We start from the raw sequence: 12699 nt of genomic DNA, 5'->3' as shown, positions 1-12699 counted from the left end.
GCAATTTGTTGCTATCTACATCAGGAAATTTTTGCTGTAGCACCTGTAGGAAACTGTTCACCTAAAGTTTGACTCATGTACAAATCTGGAACTACAAGGGATTAGCAAAACACAGGACAAGAATTGATAGAGAAGTAATACTCTCCCTCCCCTTGGGTGGACAATTCTGGCTGAGTTCCTCAGACCATTCCCAAATGATAAGATCACACTAGTTGATTTGCCATGTTTCTTAAAAGGAATGTCTTTTCCCCCTCAGTTGAAAAATGTAAGATTTAGGAATATTTTAGTTATGCCCATTGTTATAATACATTGGCAAGTAGATATGCCATCATGACTTTAAGAAATATTTTATCAGTTCCCAAATCAATATGCATGTTTTTCAGGATATCTAAACCAATCAAAATATTTGGACTATTAAACACAGCATGAGAAAAATTTTAATGAGAGATAAATCAAATGTTGAATTGCATGATTCTCTCTTTTCAGTGTTTTGGCATAAAAAAGCAAAAGTTGTGAATTCCCTTATGGTCCAGTGGTTAGAACTCTGCATTTTCACTGCCAACAGTCCAGGATCTATCCCTAGTCAGTGGATACCCGAAGTGGAGTGAAGTGGCCAAAAAAATAAAAAGATGAAAATTGAAGATTTGCCTTTAGAAATGTATCATTTTTTTCTCTTTAAATAATGGAAACAATGTTATAGAAAACAGTAACAAAGTAAAAATTACTGCAGTAAAATATAAAAAGTATAAAAAGCCTAGTACATGACATGGTTTTTGATTTTTGCCTCAAAATGATTTCCCATTTAATACCTTCCCTTAAATATTGATGTAAAATCAGGGGTCAGCCAAACATCTTGGTAATGCTAAGAAATTATACTTTAAATGAAATATGCAAACACTTATTTTCATTTTCTAATCTTAATTCAGAGAAGATGGAAAATACAAGTATTCAGTCCCCAAAGAAATATTAACTCATCAAACTGGGCTGCTTTGGAATAAAAAGACCTGCATGTGTGCCCTGTGAACCTAGTTAATATAACTACAAGTACTGTAATTTTTGCATTTCCTAATTTGTACCAAAATTGCAAGTATATTAGTTTAATATTTTATAGGGGGTTTGGAAGACTGCTCTTGAAATTTTCAAGGTATAAGGTTGTTTTTCTTCTGGGAAGAGAAACCCAGCATCTGACAATAATTCTCTGTAATCTTTTACTTGGCCAAAGGCTCTGATTGGTTATAGACATGGCTTTTCCTCACACACAAATTGAACAATTTCACAAGTAAAGAGGCTTCACTTTTTTCCTCTTTTGTTCAAAATAACAAAAACTATGCATCACACCTTCCTTCTGTGTTTGTCTTAGAGACCCTCAAGTATTAGATCTAATCCCAGACACCCTGAAGAGTCATCATAGTTAGTTTGTTGGGGTTTTTTAAATTTTTTTGGCCATGCCCCTCCGCTTGTGAGATCTTAATTCCTCAACCAGGGGCTGAATCTGGCTCTGGCAGTGAAAGTGCAGAGTCTTGACCACTGGACCATTCAGGCATTCCCCATAGCTACTTTTTAAAAGGTATGGGGGAAAAGCTACTTTCTTTTTTTACTTTTATTTGCATTTATTTTTTGCAGCATTAATTCCCAAGCCATAACTTTTTTGTTTCTTCAATTTCTTATGGGGCATCTTTTTCTTCTGTGCAGCCTCCTCTTCTAGTTTAGGAACAATCTGTTCTTTTTCAGTAATGATCATCTCAACGTGGCGAGGAGAGCTCACGTACGAGTTGATCCCATCACGAGCTCTGTAAGGCTGCACCGCATCTTGGGCACTTGGTTCACCTGGACGTTCTCAATAACCAGAGCATCTACACCCACGCCCTTAAGTTCAGCATTATTTTCTGCATCTTTGAGCACGTGCAGTAACATTTCAGTGCTCTTCTTGGGCTGCCGACCCTGCGTCCAGCCTTACTGTTTGGCTTGTGCCAAACACCTACCAACTCCACCATTGTAACAACGGAATGTCACACACTGCTTCTTTAAAGTGACATCCTTAAGATATTTGGTGGCTTTTCAGATATGCATACCCTTAATGGCCTGGGCAGTTTCACGAGTTTCAAGCGGTTTCAAATATTCTTAAAGTGAACATGAAGATTTGAACTTCTTGATTTGCATGATTTTGTGGGGTTTCCTGGGTCAAGTGAATAGCATACCATTTTTAGAGGTCACCCCAAGCCACTTATCAGGAAAAGAAAAGGAAAAGTTACTTTAAAAAAAAGAACAAACTTTTAATTTTATTTTTGAGTATAGCTTTTAACAATGTCATGATAGTTTCAGATGGACAGCAAAGGGACTGAGCCATACATATACCAGTTTCATTCTTCCCCAAATTCCCCTCCCATCAAGGCTTCCACATGACCTTGAGCAGAGTTCCCTGTGCTATACAGCAGGTCCTTGCTGGTAATCCGTTTTAAATACAGCAGTGTGTACGTGTCCACCCCAAACTCCTAAAAAGGGAGAGTTTTGATCTGAATACCTGGAGTGTGCTTCATGCTTTGCAATAGCTCCATTGACATTGTTCTTTGTTCTGTGTGATGTTGTTTGTCTTTGTTTTTGTGACCTAGCACATCCACAGAGCACTCTGTTATTGACTATAGACAAAACTCTTCTCAAAAAATAAACATTATCATAATTGTAAATTATTTTGTGGAAATAACAGGTTTATGTTCAGATGCATAGACTGCCTACATAAAGCTCTCCCTCCCCCAAAATGTATGTAATTTTATTTTCATGTGGTCTTAAGAAACAGTTAACTTCTTGTTTATTATTTTTCACAGTGACATTCATGAACCTTACATTTTGGCTATATTTATTAAATTACCTAGAAACTTCCTAGAAATAAAAAATTCAATTAAAAATTCAAGAAGGTAGACAAATGATTTTTATAATTATCAAGGGCTGATTTTAAAAATAGTATAAAACAATCAGAGTAGCTAGCACTTACTAAACACTTCCTTTTAGGCATCTGTGGCAAATAATAATTAGGCCTCCACAAACATTCCCTCTCTATTGGTCATTTTCATCAACATATTATAATGTCTACGTCCTTTAAAAAGCATCCTTTGTGCCTTTTCCCTCAAGATATCGATACCGTCTTTTCCTTTACTTCCCTATAAACACCTTTTTTAAAAAAAATTTTATTGGAGTATAGTTGACTTACAATATTGTGTTAGTTTCAGATGTATAGCAAAGTGAATCAGTTATATATATACATATATCCACTCTTCTGATTCTTTTCCCATATAGGTCATTACAGAGTATTGAGTAGAGTTCCTTGTGCTGTACAGTAAGTCCTTATTAGTTATCTACTTTATACACAGTACTTTGGCCACCTGATGTGAAGAGCTGACTCATTTGAAAAGAGCCTGATGCTGGGAAAGACTGAGGGCAGGAGGAGAAGGGGATCACAGAGGATGAGATGGTTGGATGGCATCACCGACTCGATGGACATGGTTTGGGTGGACTCCAGGAGTTGGTGATGGACAGGAAGGCCTGGCGGGCTGCGGTTCATGGGGTCGCAAAGAGTCAGACACAACTGAGCGACTGAACTGAACCGAACTGAACTGAGTGTGTATATGTCAATCCCAATTTATCCCTTAAAAACATCTGTATACTCACCATCTTCACTTGCTCTCCTCATATTCCTATGTGTTTAAACCTGTGTTTAACCCCTATAGTCAGGCTTTTGGGCTTGCCAAGTGGTGCTAGTGTTAAAGAACCTGCCTGCCAATGCAGGAAACATAAGAAATGTGGGTTTGATCGCTGGGTGGGGAAGATTCTCTAGAGGGGGGCATGGCAAACCATTCCAGTATTTTTGCCTAGAGAATTCTATGGACAGAGGAGCCTGGCAGGCTGCCGTTCATAGGGTCGCAAAGAGTGGGACGTGGCTGAAGAAAGTTAGCATGCACAGTCAGGCTTTCATTCTTCCACTCCAGTGAAATATACACTCTTTAAGGTCACTGTTCTTGCTGAATCCAGTGGTTTATCTTCAGTCTCCATCTTACTGTACTTTTCTTAGAGCAGAATTTGACAGTAATTGATCAAACCTACTTTTTGAAAAATTTTCTTGTTTGGCTTCAGAGACATCATACATCTGTTTTCCCTCCTATGAAATTGTTTTTTTCCCCCTAGTTTTTCTTACTCTTCCTGGCCTCTAAATTTTAAAAGAGTCCTAAAGTTGATCTTCACTCAGATTTTAAGGTTTCTTTCTTACCGTTTGCATAGAGCTAAGGGCTCTGTGGGTATAGAGATCCTGATTCTCAGAGGGAGAACTTTTCAACCAGGGGACATATCAAGAGTCCAGTTGAATAGCTGTGGCTGCTATTTGGCCACTTCCAGCTCTTAGTGTCCAGGGACCAGTCAGGAAGATAAGAAGTCACCATTCTTTTGCAAGGGAAATTGACTCCAGTCATCAAGAGGAGGTAGGATTGGTTAGAATGTGAGGAACTCAGGTAATCCACTTGGGCTGACCCTTGGTACTCTTTTGACCAATTCTTTTTTTCCTAAGGATTTTTTTTTTTTTTTTTTTGCTGTGGATCATTCTTAAAGTCTTTATTGAATTTGTTACTGCTTCTGTTTTAGTTTTTTGACTGCAAGGCATGTGGGATCTTAACTCCCGAACCAGGTATAGAACCTGCACCCCCTTCATTGAAAGGCAAAATCCTAACCACTGGACAGCCAGGAGAGGTCCCTCTCTTGAGTGAGTAATTCTGATGGTAAATTGAATTTGTTATTGTTGTTAAGTCATTAAGTCATGCCCGACTCTTTGTGACCTCATGAATTGCAGCATGCCAGGCTTCCCTGTCCTTCACTATCTCCCTGAGTTTGCACAAACTCATGTCCATTGAGTCAGTGATGCCATCCAACTGTCTCATCATCTGTCGCCCCCTTCTCCTCTTGCCCTCAATTTTCCCCAGGAGTAGTAACTCCGGCCAGAGAAAGACATGGTGAGCAGTGCACAGATACCTGAAAATAAAAGGTCTAGGTCATGTCAGGTAAACCATCAAGACCGGCAGAGTTGCTAGCTGAGGGTGAGGGGATCTAGAATGTATAGGAGAGGGGGGATACAGCCAGTGTGAGCTGTGGCCCTGTGACCAGCTGCAGCAGTGAGGACTCTTGCTTGTCTCACTAGCCCTCCCTTTCCGAATTTCCCCCAGGAAGAATAGCTCACGAGGAGCTGCTTCTGGAAGTTATGCAAAGAGTAAGAGATGCAAGGGATGGATTATGGTGGCCCTGATTTATTTCCCCAGCTTCTGAGAATGCTGCTGGAAGATGATCCTCAGCTGTCAGTCTTCTATAGGAATTTCCTCAGAATAAGACTGCCTTGCCCAAGGTCATGACTTCTTTCCAGGATAGCTGGTATCCTGTGATCCATCAGAATGGGAGTATAAAGGTCTGACCCTGTGTCCCAACTCAGGACAGCTCTGAAGGGCTCTCCCAGCTACAGAACTGCATGTGGGATCAGCTGAGGCTTCACTGGGACTGCACTGCAGCTCAGCTTCTACCTCTGCTCAATCGTACTTCATTCTCTTCTCTTCCACGAGTATTGATTCTGAATGCACTCCTCAGTAAACTTCCCACACAACATATCTTCTCAAGCTCCGCTTCTGAGGAAATCCAATTGGAGGCAATATTCTATTGTCTCCAGTATCCTGAACTCACTACATGCTTGTAACCAGGCATATGACTAACTACAATTCCTGAACATGCCATTCCCAACATGTGTTCTTCCAGAAGCCTGTGCCTCCCTTGATCACATATTTCACTGTACCAATCTGGAATTATAGATTTACTTGTCTGTACAAGACTGAGACTTCCTTAAGGTCAACATGTGTCTGGTTTTTCATCTTTGTATTCTAATGCTAATACAGGGCATCTGATAACGATGGGCATTCAATAAATGTTTTTTAAATGACTGAATGGAATAGAGACTTTTCTCTATGTCACAGGCAAATGTTTATGCAATATAGATTTGAAAATATAGATTTTGGAGCCGGCCTGTCTTGTAATGGAGACCTAGCTCTATATTTAATTAGAGCTCTGTTGAAATAACCTTGGGCAAATTGCTTAACCACTCCAAGCCTCATTTCCCTTAGGTATAAAAATGGAAATTATAATAACACCAATTTTATAAGGCTGTTATAAGAATTAAAACAATAATCATAATGAGTATGATATTATTAAATATCATTCTCATTTGTTGCAGGATACCATACCGCAGACAGAGAGCCAAGGCTTTTTTTCCCTTTAAATTGGGGTATAGATGCTTTACAATGTTGTGTTAGTTTCTGCTGAACAACGAAGTGAATCTGCTATATATATCCATATATCTCCTCCTCATGGACCTCCCTCCCAAGCCCCTCCCAATCCCACCCCTCTAGGTTATCACAGAGCACCGAGCTGATCTCCCTGCACTACACAGTAGCTTCCCACTAGCTATCTATTTTGGAGAAGGAAATGGCAACCCACTCCAGTGTTCTTGCCTGGAGAATCCCAGGGATGGGGGAGCCTGGTGGGCTGCCGTCTATGGGGTGCACAGAGTTGAACATGACTGACGTGACTTAGCAGCAGCAGCAGCTGTCTATTTCACATGTGGCAGTGCACATAGGTCAATCCCAATCTCCCAATTCGTTTCACCCCCTTCGCAACCCCACCCCTTGTCCACACATACATTCTCTATATCTGTGTCTCTATTTCTGCCCTGCAAATAGGTTGATCTGTACCATTTTCCTAAATTACACATATAGGTGTTAATATATCTGTTTTTCTCTTTCTGACTTACTTCAATCTGTATGACAGATTCATTGCACCTGTAACTCTCATTTAGTCTTCCAAACAAATCTACAGAGTTGATGGCAACTCCATAAAGATTAAGAAAAAAAGAACAGCAAACTTAAGACTCACAGATTATATTTAGTTTATCTAATATGCACAGTGTGTTCGTGAGGACACAATGTGTTCATGAGGCTATGCCAAGCTGCAGTAACAAATCAACCTAAAAATTTCAAGGGCTGAACAGATAAAGGTTAGCTTCTTACACATACAATGTATACTCTGAGTCCAGTGGTTCTCCTGGGTACCTTCATTCCAACTTTTCTTCAGGTATAAGACTGTGTCTTGCGTCCATGCCATCTTGAATGTAAGGCTTGTAGTTCACTGCAGCAGGAAAAGACTGACCTGGGGGAGGATGGTGGCTGCATGTGGGCCTTTAAGCACATCAATCAACTGACACATCCTTCTAACAATAGAACATAAGCCAGAACTACTCACCGCGGTTTTACCTGACTTCAAGGAATCTGTAAAAGGTGATGAGGGAACATAAGGCTATTTAGTGAATAATAAATGTTTCTCCTATACGTGGCTTGTAGGCCAGATTCAAAACGGTGATATGTTTGCCTTATATGGGGGCTTCCCTGGTGACTCAGTGGTAAAGAATCTGCCTGCAATGCAGGAGCTTCCGGAGACACAGGTTCGATCCCTGGGTCGGAAAGATCCCCTGGAGGAGGGCAAGGCAGCCCACTCCAGTATTCTTGCCTGGAGAATCCCATGGACAGAGTGGGCTACAGTCCATAGGGTCGCAAAGAGTCAGATACTACTGAAGTAACTTTGCACGCATGCACACACCATGCTTTATATGCCCCAAATCTAGGCTTGCTAGATAAAGTACAGGACACCCAGGTAACTCTGAATTCCAAATAAATTAATATTTTTAGTGTGAGTATACCCCATGCAATGTTTGGGACATTCTTGTAGTAAAAAAATAGCCATTTTCTAATCGGAAATTTTGATTTTGATTTGCTAAATTTGGCAACCTTACCCTAAGGCCATAGGTTTCACACATGACTAAAACTTGGTGCTCATTTCAAGTGGAGAATTACTTTCTCACCTAAAGTTATTTAAAAATCTTTAGCTAATGAGAACACATCTGCAGGTTGAAATTTGTTAGTCGCTCAGTCATGTCTGGTTCTCTGTGATCCCATGAATGGTAGCCTGCCAGGCTTCTCTGACCATGGAATTCTCCAGGCAAGAATACTGGAGTGGGTAGCCATTCCCTTAGCCACTTACCAATTCACAACTTCAACTACACCATATTAAGGTTTAAAAAAAAAATAAAAGTTGAATTTTAAAACTTGGATCTACATAAACTCCGTAACCACCTAAGGATGTAGCAAACGTTATGCAATTTCAGTTGCCTGAGTCTCACCTTTCCTTATTTATTAAAATTAAGAGGTTTGACTGGAAAGTCTTGAGTGCCTTCTTCCTCTTAAAATCTAGTATCCTATGACTCTATCATGTTTCTTCTGTAGCAAGGTGTCAGGATATTAATGAAAATATACCACAAATAGCACTTCTCTCACAAATAACATGTTATCTCTCAAAGTTCATCCCTCAGGAGGCCATATTCTTACTTTAATGATAGTGCTGTTGCTTAAATCATTTTTGGAGAACATAGCAACATATTGAGTATCCTCTCTGGTGGCAAATTATTTTTCCATGAAAGTGGATTTGATTTTTGGAACCAGACCAAAAATTATTCAGAGCCAAGTCCAATGGATGGTAAAACTGAAAAATACAAAGAAATTGTAACCAAAATATGATATGAGTTTATCAAATTAAAAAAATTTATTTTTGAGCATCTTAAGCCAGAAATTTAAAGCAGTTAGGAGAATTGATACTGAGCAACAGTTACATCCCTGGAATAAGTGCTTAGCCTCCAACATTGAGGGGCTCACACTCAATGGGATGTGTAAGTTCTGCCAGTTGGTTACAAAAAGTCATTCTCTATCAAGAAGCTAGTGATTCATGGCTCTTCATGATAAAGTATTGAAAATACAATCCACATGATTTATTACCCAAATGCTCTTTTATCCTGAGACATAGTTCCTTTTCAGTGAACTTTTCAACTATGTCTAAGAAATGCCAAATCCTGCTGGCTTTCCACCTCCCAGCAGAACACATACATACTTATATACACATGAAACTTCCCTTCACTTCATGATCAAATGATTTTAAAAGTACCAGTACCTATATTCTACCATGTAAAGATTCTATGACAATGGAAGAAAATAGAAAAAGTGCTTTTTTCAAATGGAAAATGTAACATGTTATCATTGAAGATGATTTTACATAAAAGGCAAAGATTTGAAAATAAAACATATTTCTAGATAGAAACAAAACAGGGATAATCAAATAAATAAATCAAATTCACACAAATTTGGCCATATCTCTAGGCCTAGTCCAATAGCATATGTTTTACTAACACACCTATCGACAGATAAAAGAGTAGAACTGAAAGCCTTCTGCCTCCACATTTTTAAATTTTCTCCCCACCTCCAATTTTCTCTTCTATTTTCTTTCCTTTTTTCGTTTTTATGGATTACACATACATTTTTGCATGGTGTGTATAAAAGCACATACACATATGTAAAAGAAAATTAAAAACAATTCATAGTCATGCTCAAGCATGATTTAGAAATATTTATCTAAAAACATTTAAATTTTTACATAGCCTGAACTAATAATTCTAATTTTAGAAATTTACCTTAAGAAAACCCTAGTGGGTGGAATGGTTCAGTTCAGTTCAGTTGCTCAGTCGTGTCCGACTCTTTGAGACCCCATGAATCAGGGGTCCAGGCCTCCCTGTCCATCACCAGCTCCCGGAGTTTACTTACTCAAACTCATGCCCATCGAGTCTGTGATGCCATCCAGCCATCTTATCCTCCGTTGTCCCCTTCTCCTCCTGCCCCCAATCCCTCCCAGCATCAGGGTCTTTTCCAATGAGTCAACTCTTCGACTGAGGTGGCCAAAGTACTGGGGTTTCAGCTTCAGCATCAGTCCTTCCAATGAACACCCAGGACTGATCTCCTTTAGGATGGACTGGTTGCATCTCCTTGCAGTCCAAGGGACTCTCAAGAATCTTCGCCAACACCACAGTTCAAAAGCATCAATTTTTCAGCACTCAGCTTTCTTCACAGTCCAACTCTTACATCCATATATGACCACTGGAAAAACCATAGCCTTGACCAGACAGACCTTTGTTGGAAAAATAATGTCTCTGCTTTTTAATATGCTATCTTGGTTGGTCATAACTTTCCTTCCAAAGAGTAAGCATCTTTTAATTTCATGGCTGCAGTCACCATCTGCAGTGATTTTGGAGCCCCCCAAAATAAAGTCTGACAGTGTTTCCATTGTCTCCCCATCTATTTCCCATGAAGTGATTGGACCAGATGCCATGATCTTAGTTTTCTGAATGTTGCGCTTTAAGCCAACTCCCCCCGCCCCACACAAAGTTATGCGCATGTTCTAGCTCAGCATTTGTTAATGTTACTATATGAGGAAAAAGAGAACTGGCAGTTACAATTTAGTTAATGATCTTGTGATGATAAAATCATTCTAGTCGGCCCTAAATCCAATGGCAAGTGTACTTCTAAGACTAAGGAGGAGGGAGATTATAGAGACAGATGAGGAAGAGGCAGTGTGAACTCAGAGGCAGATGTTGAAAGGATGCAGCCATAGTCAAGCAGCGCCAACAGTAATGCGAGGAGCACTACCTCCCTTAAAAGCCTGGGATGAGGGAATTCCCTGACAGCCCAGTAGTTAGGAAGCTGTGCCCTCACTGCCCAGAACCAGGGCATGATACCTGCTTGGTGAACTAGGATCCCACAAGCCACAGGCGCAGCTGGAAAAAAATACAGAAGCCTGAGATCAGTGTAGATTTGCCAGATATCTGATTTTTAGCCCCTGGAACAATAAGAGAATAATTTTTGTTGTTTACACTCACCAAACTTGTGGTAATTTGTTATAGTGAACTCTGACAACTAATATAGAAACTACCATAAAATCAATAAATATGATAAGCACAGTTTAATATAGAATAACAAGATGAAAATAGCATCTTATAATATACCATGTCTATAATAGAGGGACTATTTTATCTACTACTGTGGGCAAGAATCCCTTAGAAGAAATGGAGTAGTCATCATAGTCAACAAAAGAGTCCAAAATGCAGTACTTGGAAGCAATCTCAAAATGACAGAATGATCTTTGTTCATTTCCAAGGCAAACCATTCAATATCACAGAAATCCAATCCTATGCCCTGATCAGTAGTGCTGAAAAAGCTGAAGTTGAACCATTCTATGAAGACTTACAAGACCTTCTAGAACTAACACCGAAAAAAAATGCCCTCTTCATTATAGGGGACTGGAATGTAAAAGTAGGAAGCTAAGAGCTATCTGGAGTAACAGGCAAATTTGGCCTTGGAATACAGAATGAAGCAGGTCAAATGCTAACAAAGTTTTGCCAAGAGAGTGCACTGGTTACAGCAAACACCCTCTTCCAACAACACAAGAGGAGGCTCTGCACATGGACATCACCAAATGGTCAGTACCAAAATCAGACTGATTATATTCTTTGCAGCCAAAGATGGAGAAGCTCTATACAGTCAACAAAAACAAGACCTGGAGCTGACTGTGGCTCAGATCATGAGCTCCTTATTGCCAAATTCAGACTTAAGTTGAAGAAAGTAGGGAAAACCACTAGATCATTCAGATATGACCTAAATCAAACCCCTTTCTATTATACAGTGGAATTGACAAATAGATTCAAGGGATTAGAGCTGATAGACAAGAGTGCCTGAAGAACTATGGACAGAGGTTTGTGACATTGTACAGGAGGCAGTGATCAAGAGCATCCCCAAGAAAAAGAAATGCAAAAAGGCAAAATTGTTGTCTGAGGAGGCCTTACAAATAACTGAGAAAAGAAGAGACGCAAAAGGCCAAGGAGAAAAGGAAAGATATACCCATTTGAATGCAGAGTTCCAAAGAATAGCAAGGAGAGATAAGAAAGTCTCCCTCAGTGATCAATGTAAAGAAATAGAGGAAAATAATAGAATGGGAAAGACTAGAGATCTCTTTAAGAAAATTATAGATACCAAGGGAACATTTCATGCAAAGATGAGCACAATAAAGGACAGAAATGGTATGGACCTAACAGAAGCAGAAGATATTAAAAAGACGTGGCAAGAATACACAGAAGAACTGTACAAGAAAGATCTTCATGATCCAGATAACCACGATGGTGTGATCACTCACCTAGAGCCAGACATCCTGGAATGTGAAGTCGAGTGCACCTTAGAAAGCATCACTACGAACAAAGTGGAGGTGATGGAATTCCAGTTGAGCCATTTGAAATCCCAAAAGATGATGCTGTGAAAGTGCTGCACTCAATATGCCAACAAATCTGGAAAACTCAGCAGTGGCCTCAGGACTGGAAAAGGTCAGTTTTCATTCCAATCCCAAAGAAAGGCAATGCCAAAGAATGTATAAACTACCACACAATTACTCACCTCACACGCTAGCAAAGTAATGCTCAAAATTCTCCAAGCCAGGATTCAACAGTACGTGAACCATGAACTTCCAGGTGCTCAAGCTGGATTTAGAAAAGGCAAAGGAACCAGAGGTCAAATTGCCATCATCAGCTGGATCATCAAAAAAGCAAGAGATCTCCAGAAAAACATCTATTTCTGCTTTATTGACTATGCCAAAACCTTTGACTGTGTGGATCACAACAAATGTGGAAAATTCTGAAAGAGGTGGGAAGATCAGACCACTTGACCTGCCTCCTGAAAAATCCTTATGCAGGTCAAGAAACAATAG

At 39.7% G+C, this 12699-nt stretch overlaps 1 pseudogene; it reads right to left on the bottom strand.

Annotated features, from left to right (window-relative positions):
* Nucleotides 1-1600: 1600 nt before the first annotated feature.
* On the bottom strand, nt 1601-2201 carry LOC136144714 (large ribosomal subunit protein uL22-like; annotated as a pseudogene).
* Between the last annotated feature and the right edge of the window lie 10498 nt (nt 2202-12699).

Source organism: Muntiacus reevesi, chromosome 12, assembly GCF_963930625.1.
Source record: "Muntiacus reevesi chromosome 12, mMunRee1.1, whole genome shotgun sequence".
In the NCBI taxonomy this organism is placed as follows: Eukaryota; Metazoa; Chordata; class Mammalia; order Artiodactyla; family Cervidae; genus Muntiacus; species Muntiacus reevesi.
This window is presented reverse-complemented; position numbering and strand designations above follow the sequence as displayed.